The following is a 9,457-nucleotide window of genomic DNA, read 5'->3' on the forward strand; positions in this document are numbered from 1 at the left end:
TCGCGCGGAAGGTGCTCTCCGAACCTCTTTGTTGGGATCCTGTATCCCTCCCAGGAGGGAACCCAAGGACTCCAAGACCATCCCAAAATCGTCTTCAAGGATTCGCCAGGAACCCGCTGCTCCCCGGGAGAACGTCCACGCTTCGCCCCAGGAAGAGATTCCGGGGACGGGAGACTTAGCTGCCAGTCCGCAAGGAGGAGACCAGCAGGAGTCTGAACATGCCTTCTGGCAGGTCCTGAGCCTGATGAGGCAACTCAACGGGTTCATGGACCCCGTGATCGCCCCCCGAGAAGGCAAGTACACGGTCCTGGACCAGGTGTTCGATGTTCAGAAGGCCCCTAAGACCAGTGCGGCTCTGCCCTGGTCTCGGGGATTGAAGAGTGCCAGAGCCAGGGCCAATGCCCAACTCGCGACTCTTGCTTCCTCCAGTCGTAACTCTGCCGGGAACAAACTCATCCCACCTCCTCGTCTTCAGCAGAGGAGGTATTTTGAGATCTTGGGTGAGTCTAGTCTCGCTCTTCCTCTCCATCACTCCGTGGAAGAGCTGGCTAAGGGAGTTCCTTTCGAGAAGCTCTCCGCCCGGCAGGTGGCGTTCTCGGCGTCGGAAATCCTGAGCCATGAGAAGGTCGCGAGGTGCGCCATGCAGGCCACTTCGTGGCTGGATATATGGCTAGGAACTCTGGGCATCCTATTGCGCTCCGAGGACTTGTCTAAGGAGACCAATAGGAAGGCCCTGGAGACCTTCTTACTCTCGGACACCCGCTCTATCGAGTTCCTGGCACACCAGGTCACCACCCTGTGGGCCAACTCGGTATTGAAGCGGCACGATGCGGTGACCGAGAGGTTCCACCCGAAGGTCCCCGCCGTGGATGTCTGTAGGCTCAGACATGCTTCCCTCCTTTGGGAGAATCTGTTGGAGCCACAGGATATGGAACGAACGGCTGAGAGGTGGAGGAAATCTAGCCAGGACTCCCTCCTCCATAGGGCCCTTACAGCTCGGCCCTATAAGCCTCCAGCTCCGCAGCAACAGCAGCAGCAGCCTCGTAAGGCTCTGAAGCAGGCACCGGCAGCTAAGAAAGTGGTGTCTAAGCCCGAGCCCTTTCCAGCCAAGGTCAAGAGGGGCGGTAAGTCCTCCAGGGGAAGCAAGGCTCCTAGAGGGAGCGGCCGCGGCCGCAAACACTAGGAGCGGCAATCCCCCCGCGTGTCCACCTGTGGGGGGATGCCTTTGACGTTGCGTGCACAGGTGGCAGCAACACGGGGCCGATGCTTGGACGGTTTCTGTGATCGGCCAAGGCTATCGCGTCCCGTTCTTAACATCTCAACCTCCCCTGACAGCGAATCCAGTGTCGTTGAGCTCCTATGCCATGGGATCGGTAAAGGGGCTAGCCCTTCGGGCAGAAGTCGAGACCATGCTCAAGAAGGATGCTCTCCAGGAGGTCGTCGACGGCTCCCCAGGCTTCTTCAGTCGACTCTTTCTTGCAAAGAAGGCGTCTGGAGGCTGGAGTCCTGTCATCGACCTCTCGGCTCTGAACGGGTTTGTCAAGCAAACTCGGTTCAGCATGGAGACAGAGGACACGGTCAGACTTGCGGTGAGACCTCTAGACTTCATGTGCACACTGGATCTAAAGGACGCGTACTTCCAGATCCCAATCCATCCGTCTTCCAGGAAGTACTTGAGATTCTGCCTAGACGACGAGATCTACCAGTTCAAGGTGCTGTGTTTCGGTCTCTCCACAGCACCTCAGGTGTTCACCAGAGTGTTCACCCTGATTTCATCTTGGGCGCACAGGAACGGCATCCGTCTCCTTCGTTATCTGGACGACTGGCTGATCCTAGCAGACTCGGAGTCGACCCTTCTTCGGCACCGAGACAGGCTTCTGGGTCTTTGCCAGGATCTGGGGATCGTGGTAAACCTCGAGAAGTCCTCTCTGCAGCCGTCCCAACGACTGGTTTATCTAGGCATGCTGATAGACACCAATCTCCACAAAGCCTTTCCATCAGACGACAGGATAGCAAGGCTGAGGAGGGTGGCGGAACCCTTCCTCAGGCGAGAAGAGCTTCCCGCCCAATCGTGGTTGCGTCTCTTAGGTCACCTGTCCTCCCTGGCTCGTCTGGTTCCAAACGGCCGCCTCAGGATGAGATCCCTGCAATGGCGGCTCAAGTCCCGGTGGAATCAAGGATCCTATTCCCCGGACTTACAGGTCCCGATAGGATCTTTGGAACGGACGGACCTGCGGTGGTGGCTGGTCGACGAGAACCTACGAAAGGGAGTGAGTCTTCTCGTCCTCCCCCCGGAATTGACACTGTTTTCGGACGCGTCAAAAGAAGGGTGGGGGGCACACGTTCTGAACCAGAGGGCCTCAGGCCTTTGGTCAGAATCAGAAAAGTGCCTGCACATCAACCTGCTAGAGTTGAAGGCCATCTTTCTGGCTCTTCAACAGTTCCAACGGACCCTGGCGGGTCACTCCGTGGTGGTGATGAGCGACAACAACACAGTAGTGGCTTATATCAACAAGCAGGGAGGCACTTTTTCGCAGCATCTATCCCATCTTGCAGTAGAGATTCTGAGGTGGACCGAAGTCCACTCGATAACACTATCAGCTCGCTTCATTCCTGGCAAGAGGAATGTGCTCGCGACAGTCTGAGCAGGGCTTCGCAGATAGTGAGTACCGAGTGGTCTTTGGATCCTCAGATAGCCAACAAAGTCATGACTTTGTGGGGTTCCCCGACCGTGGACCTGTTCGCGACAGCGTTGAATTTCAAGCTGCCGCTGTACTGCTCCCCAGTCCCGGACCCCAAGGCTCTCTGGCAAGATGCTTTCCAGCAACGGTGGGACAACATCGACGTATACGCCTTCCCACCATTCTGTCTGATGAGAAGGGTGCTCAACAGGACCAGACTATCGGTCAACTGTTCGATGACTCTGGTAGCTCCGCTATGGCATCCCGCGGAATGGTTCCCGGACCTTCTGCAGCTCCTGACGGAGCTCCCGAGAGAACTTCCTCCACGACGCGAGCTTCTCAGACAACCCCACTCCAACATCCCTTACAAGGCCGGGCCTCGCTTCGGCTTCACGCCTGGAGACTGTCCAGCATCTCCTCACGGAGAGAGGCTTTTCGCAACAGGTTGCGGAAAGAATGTCTCGGCACCTGCAAAAGTCCTCTGAAGGAGTCTACCAGGCGAAGTGGAGAGTCTTTTGTGGTTGGTGTCGTGGGAGGGGTATCTCTCCACTCGATGCCACTATTCCAGCAATAGCGGAGTTCCTCGTATATCTGCGGGAGGAAATGCGCCTTTCTGTCTCGGCAGTGAAAGGCTATCGCTCAGCCTTAAGCTTGGCTTTCAGGCTGAAAGGCGTGGACATTTCTTCCTCGCTAGAACTCTCTCTACTCATACGTAGCTATGAGCTTACCTGCCCCCAGTCGGAAGTGAGACCTCCTCCTTGGAACGTGGTTCGGGTCCTCAGGGCTCTTAAGAGACCTCCCTTCGAACCATTACGCCAGGCCTCCGATCGCCACCTGTCTTGGAAGACGGCTTTCCTGCTCGCTTTGGCTTCGGCCAAGCGAGTTAGTGAACTTCATGGTCATTTGTACGACATCGCCCATTCAAGGGGATGGGGGGAGGTAACGTTCAGGTTCGTCCCTGAGTTTATTGCCAAGACTCAGAATTCTGGGGTGCCGGATCCTCGGTTCGACTCTTTCAGGATCGCGAGTCTCCGTTCTGTAACAAGCGACCCAGACCAGCTGCTACTATGTCCAGTGAGGTGTCTGAGGTACTACCTGAAGAGAACAGCTGCAGTCCGTCCTCAAGTGCGAGCATTGTTTGTAAGCACAGGCAGGACGAAGAGGAGGGTCACCAGGAACACCATCTCGGCTTGGATTCGAAGGGTTATCCACCACGCCTTGAATCCAGACCCTCCTCCGTCACGTCGCCCGAGGGCACACGACGTCAGGGGCGTTGCATACCCTGACGAGGTGGTATTGGGAACGTCCTATCCTAGATTCCTATTTAAAGGTCTCAAGGTCAACTTCATAGTACGAGTCACACTTTCCTCCACACACAACTTATGTATGCCACTCGTTCCTAGCGAAGCAAGGAACTTGTGAGGTGCAGGGGCTCCTTCTCTCAAGTGCTACTCACTGGGAGGCGGAGCCCCCGGGAAAAGCCAAAGTCAGTAAGGCTGGGGACTTTCCACCCTTCCTAAGGGTTAAGTCACCCAATGTAAATAGCGTGGTTTGTATTTCGGTTACGGAACAAATGACGAATTCGGAGATGATTTGTACTGTATTTGTTCCGTAACCGAAATACAAACCACGCTATTTACATTGGGTTTATCTTTTAGTGCAGCTGAAATGGCGAGCCATTAGAATTTAACGAGTGTGTATTAGCCCCGCGCTAGTTAGCGGGGGGGGGGGGGGGAGGGGAGTGGTAGCTAGCTACCCCTCCTCCCCCCTCACACACAGATGAATGCTCACTTTCACTTTTGGCTCGGACTGTGACAGACGTCTCTGTCTTGGTCCTCTCTTGGCAGCCATTGTTTGTTTTGTTTTTAATTGCTTACTTTTCTTTTACTTAGTATATATGTAAACATGTTTTCATGTTTGTATATATATTTGAGTATAGAAATCAGTAAGTTTCCTTTTCAGAGTTGTGTGTGTAGTGTACGATATCTACGTGGAGTCCTCGGCAGTTAGGCCACCACGGCGTAATTTTATGGGTGGCGATCGAGTTTGACTTCGGTCTTTCTCTCTCTCTCTCTCTTGAGGTCGTTCACCCTTTTACTACGTGTTACTACGCCCTTGTAGCTTCCTTTCCGTGTGGGGGGGTTGCTACGCTGTACGTTTGTCTCAATTAGTTTATGAATCTAATTGTAGTTGTTAATTTTTCAGCTTGTAGAACGATTCCTTTCGAGGTTTTCGTTCTTTCTTTAGTGTTCATTCATTTTTAAATTACATAATTACATAGTTTCATAATTATAATTGTTATAATTCTGTTTTGGTTACAGCTCTCCTTCCGTGAGTGTAAGTGGTTGTGAGGGCATGTGCCTGTTGTGTAATTCTTGTTTCCTTTCCCTCGGGATTCCTCTTCGGAGCCTTCCCGGGGGAATGAATGTGTACTAATGATTTTTGTTTTATTTTTTTACAGTTACCGATCTAGTTCGTTTCTGTAATATGGCAACGGTGTGAGCTGTCTTGTTGAGGCCTGGGGAATCGGCTGTTGCTGCCTCCCCCCTTGTATCTTCGTCAGGGGCGTGTCTCCTTCTACTGGAAGTACTCTCGTGACGACGGACAGCTCTCCAGTTCATTTTAGAACTCTCAGGAGGCTTGCCTCCTTGGGCGGGTAACTTTCCTTCCGAGGGAAGTTTTTCCTGTCCAGGCTTGAGTTTTTCCCTTTTGGGGGGTTCTTCTCTTGCCTTTTTTTCGTGAGACTATGCTCTTGGTGCTGAGCGGTCACACCTGCAGTTTCGCTCAAGGGGCTGGGCAACTGCAGGAGCCCCTCTACGTACGATTGCTCCCTTTAGGTCACTGGCTGACCAGTCTCTTCTACGAAGTGTTTCTCTTTCGTTCGCGAGAGAGTACACTCATAGAGACTCCTCTTCAGAGGATTCTTCTGCTGCTGTTGCTGTTGGCCTCCTTCGCCGTAAGGCCCACCGTCTGCCTCGTCGTAAGGGCCTCTCATCTCCCTATAAGGGTGCTAAGAGGCGCCTTTTTGAATCTCCGTTTGCAGCCTACAACTCCTTCTTCTTGATCTTCCGCCTTGGTGCAGATGGACAGCAGTCTGATCTCGTCTTCCGACGGGCAACGGTCTTCCCGACGGACAACGGTCTTCCAACGGACATCAGTCTCCCGGCGGACAGGCAACGGTCTTTCGATGGACATCTGTCTCCCGACGGACAACGTTCCCTTCGGGGCAAAGGGTTGCCTCCCACGGGGGTTCTTCCCTTGCGTGTCAGGGTTCCCCTGCGCGCCCTTCTGCTGTGTTCTCTCCTGCTCCTGCTCAGTGTTAGCGCACAGGCGCTCTCCTGCTCATCAGCGCTTCCTGATCGCTAGTGCTCTCCTTTCGCCAGCGCTCTCCTGTTCGTCAGCGCTCTCATGATGATCATCCCTGCTGTTCCTGTTGGTTCCTGATACGCGCCCTGTGCGCCCACGTTCGCCCTCGCGATCTAGAACTTCGGTTCAGGTCTGGGTCAAGGACTCTTCTTCTATGCGCAGGCTTCCACGCGTTGCCTTCTGCTCGTCAGCGATCATCAGCTCGCCAGCGATCATCAGCTCGCCAGCGATCACCTGCTCGCCAGCGTTCACCTGCTCGCCAGTGCGCACAGGTGTTTTTAGTACTGCCTATTCAACAGCGTTCTACACATCAGCGATCACCTGTCTCTCGGCGATCTCCGGATTGCCCGCGTGTGTTACAGCCGGAGCGCCAACGTTCTCCAACGCTTCCGAAGGAACATGGTTCTCCAGCTACTAGCTCGCCATCGCCCACCTGTGCATGCTGCTCGCCATCGCGCGATCGCCCACCTGCGCATGCTGCTCGCCATCGCGCGATCGCCCACCTGCGGATGCTGCACGCCATCGCGCGATCGCCCACCTGCGGATGCTGCACGCCATCGCGCGATCGCCCACCTGCGGATGCTGCACGCCACCGCGCGATCGCCCACCTGCGGATGCTGCTCGCCACCGCGCGATCGCCCACCTGCGGATGCTGCTCGCCATCGCGCGATCGCCCATCTGCGCATGCTGCTCGCCATCGCGCGATCGCTCACCTGCGCATGCTGCTCGCCATCGCTCGCCAACGCGTCGACATGCCACAACGCGCCATCGCCAACCTGCGCGATTAGCGCTCACCAGCTCACCACCGATCGCCTGTTGATCCATATCGCCAGCGGTCTTCCTCGCCCACGCGGCAGCGCGTTTTCTCGCCATCGCGCTAACGCTTGCGTTCGCCGCCTCGGACTCGCGCTCATTCACCTGCCCACCCTCGCGACCGCTCGCCTGCGCGCCCGCGCGATCATTCGCCTGCACGTCTACGCTCATGCGCGTCCGCGCACATGCTCTCCAATGTTTGCCCGCGCGCGAACCAACGGTATTCCGTCGCGCGAACCGACGGTGTTCCGTCGCGCGAACCGACGGTGTTCCGTCGCGCGAACCGACGGTGTTCCGTCGCGCGAACCGACGGTGTTCCGTCGCGCGAACCGACGGTGTTCCGTCGCGCGAACCGACGGTGTTCCGTCGCGCGAACCGACGGTGTTCCGTCGCGCGAACCGACTGTGTTCCATCGCTTGAACCTACAGTGTTTCTTCACACGAACGTCGGCTTAATTCTTGCAGTATCCATTGCTCGTCTATGGGTTATCGCTCGCCGACCACCAGCTCTCGCCCTTCCTACCACGCTCGCCCTCCTTCTGCGCTCCTTCGCTTACCTTCGTTTGCGTTCCTGTGTGACCGCGCATGGGCGCTTCCACGTTCGCCCACGCGCAAATCTTCGAATTACCATCGCGCGAGCGAGCTCCAGGGCGATTGCGACCACGATTCCCATTGGGGTTTTCGCAGCATGGCCAGCCTGGCGAGTTCTTCTGGAGCATATTTCCAGAACACGGCCTCACCCCGTAAACGCAGAGCATGGCACTTGCAAGAATAGGAAGAAACTTCAGGGAGGTCTGAGCAACACTCCTCTTTCCAGAACCTGGGTTAGCCCTTCCCCTTCATTCCGTGGAAGGATTTTTGGCGGGGGGCTTTCCGTTCGAGATTTCTCCATCGGCCAAGGGGTGACTGCTTACCCCTTCCTCTGGGGGCTTACCAGGTCCTTTCCCTCCTCGGTTACGGCCCGAGGTTTGGTTCAAGGAAGCTACAGGAAGATCATGGGTACTTTCCTCCTCTCGGGCTCAGGCACCTTGGCCTTTCGTCGTTAAGTATCTAACTTGCGGACAAGCTCGATGTTGTACCATCTGGACGCGCTGACTGAGGGCTTCCTTCGGGTGTCTCATCTGTGGAGGTCGACAACCTCAGACACCTTTCCATCCTTGAGAAGAGTTTGTTTGTGCCCAAGGACAGAGACTTAGACAGCGGCTGTGCGGAGGAAATCGACTTCCGTTTTCACTCCTCCAAGGCGCTTTCTTCCAGACTCTGCAGGGCTCCAGCGCCCTTTTCTTTCAACCACGTCGGCCTAAGTTATCGGCTACGACAACTGGGACAAGGTGTCCAATTGCAGTTTCCTCCTGTCAGGAACAGATGGCACGGGAGGCTCCCCCGGGGGGGCATAGTTCTAAAAGGAGCGGCAGAGTTCAGGAACTCTAGGATTGCAGGTTTCTCGCTGGGAGGATGCTTAAGGTTACTCATCCGGATGACAGCTTCCCGATGCCCATTCCCGCACAATCTCTGTGATCAGCCAAGGATATCGCGCCTGCCGTCTCTGTCAGCGAATTCAGTGTCTCTGAACCTCTATGCCATAGCGTCGGCAAGAGTTGCCCGGTTGGGCAGAATGATCCATACCTTAGGCGAAGGTCCTCCATAGGATTATCGACGGCTTCACCCCCGGCCTCTTCAGTCGATCCTTTCTTGTAAGGAAGGATCTGAGAGGGGAGTTCCGTAGTCGACCTCTCAGCCCTGATCAAGTTTGTCGAACAAACTTCGGCCAGTGTAGAACAGCAGAATCGATCAGACTGGTAACGAGGCGACAGGACTCCTTAAACCCTGGATCGGAAGGACGGGTACTTTGTTTCCATTCCATCCATCTTCCAGGGAGCTCGTCGAATTCAGCCTAGACTGCAAGTATTCCTGCTTATGATGCAGTGTGGCTATCCCGCCGTGGCATAGCAGGTTTTTTTCCCCAGAGAACTCTCCCTGCTTTCCTCATGGCCGCTCAGGTGCAGGCTTCCGCCTCCTCTGCTTTTTGGAGGGCTGGTCAACTCCGGTAGGCTCGGGTTCGACCTTCTTCAGCGCCGGGACAAGCTTCCGGATGCTTACCATGAGTGTGGGTTCATGGTATTTTGCTTGGAGCCTTCTCTTCTTCTGCCTCAACATCTGGAGTATCTGGCCATGATATTGAGTCAACGGCCTTACCACGTTGGAAACCCCGCTTTTCGTCCGTCCAGCGAGGTTAAGCAACGTCGGTTCTGGTCGGTACCTTGATGGGTGACCACCTGGGAACGCCAGATTCTGTTGCCACATCCTCCGAGCCTTCCTTTCAGTTGACTGTGGCAAGACTGAGGAGAGTCGCAGTACCTGTTCTCAGTCAAGCAGAGCTTTCAGCCCTACCTTGGAACGTTTCCTAGTTCTCCTTTCCTCATTGACCCGTCTATAGTCCGAACGGTCGCCTCAGGATAAGTTCCATGTGGGGCGGTCCAAGTTCCGGTGGTTTCAGGCAACGTTTAACCGGACTTCCTGGCCCCTATGGGACCAGCGGAACTATTAGACCTGCAATGGGTGTTGACCTATGGAACCTCTTGATGGTAGTGAATATTC

The 9,457-nt window shown here is 55.4% G+C and overlaps 1 pseudogene; it reads left to right on the forward strand.

Annotated features, from left to right (window-relative positions):
- Window positions 1-9,041: 9,041 nt before the first annotated feature.
- Window positions 9,042-9,160, forward strand: LOC137654859 (5S ribosomal RNA; annotated as a pseudogene).
- The last annotated feature ends 297 nt before the right edge of the window (window positions 9,161-9,457 follow it).

This window comes from Palaemon carinicauda, chromosome 15, assembly GCF_036898095.1.
Source record: "Palaemon carinicauda isolate YSFRI2023 chromosome 15, ASM3689809v2, whole genome shotgun sequence".
Classification (NCBI taxonomy): Eukaryota; Metazoa; Arthropoda; class Malacostraca; order Decapoda; family Palaemonidae; genus Palaemon; species Palaemon carinicauda.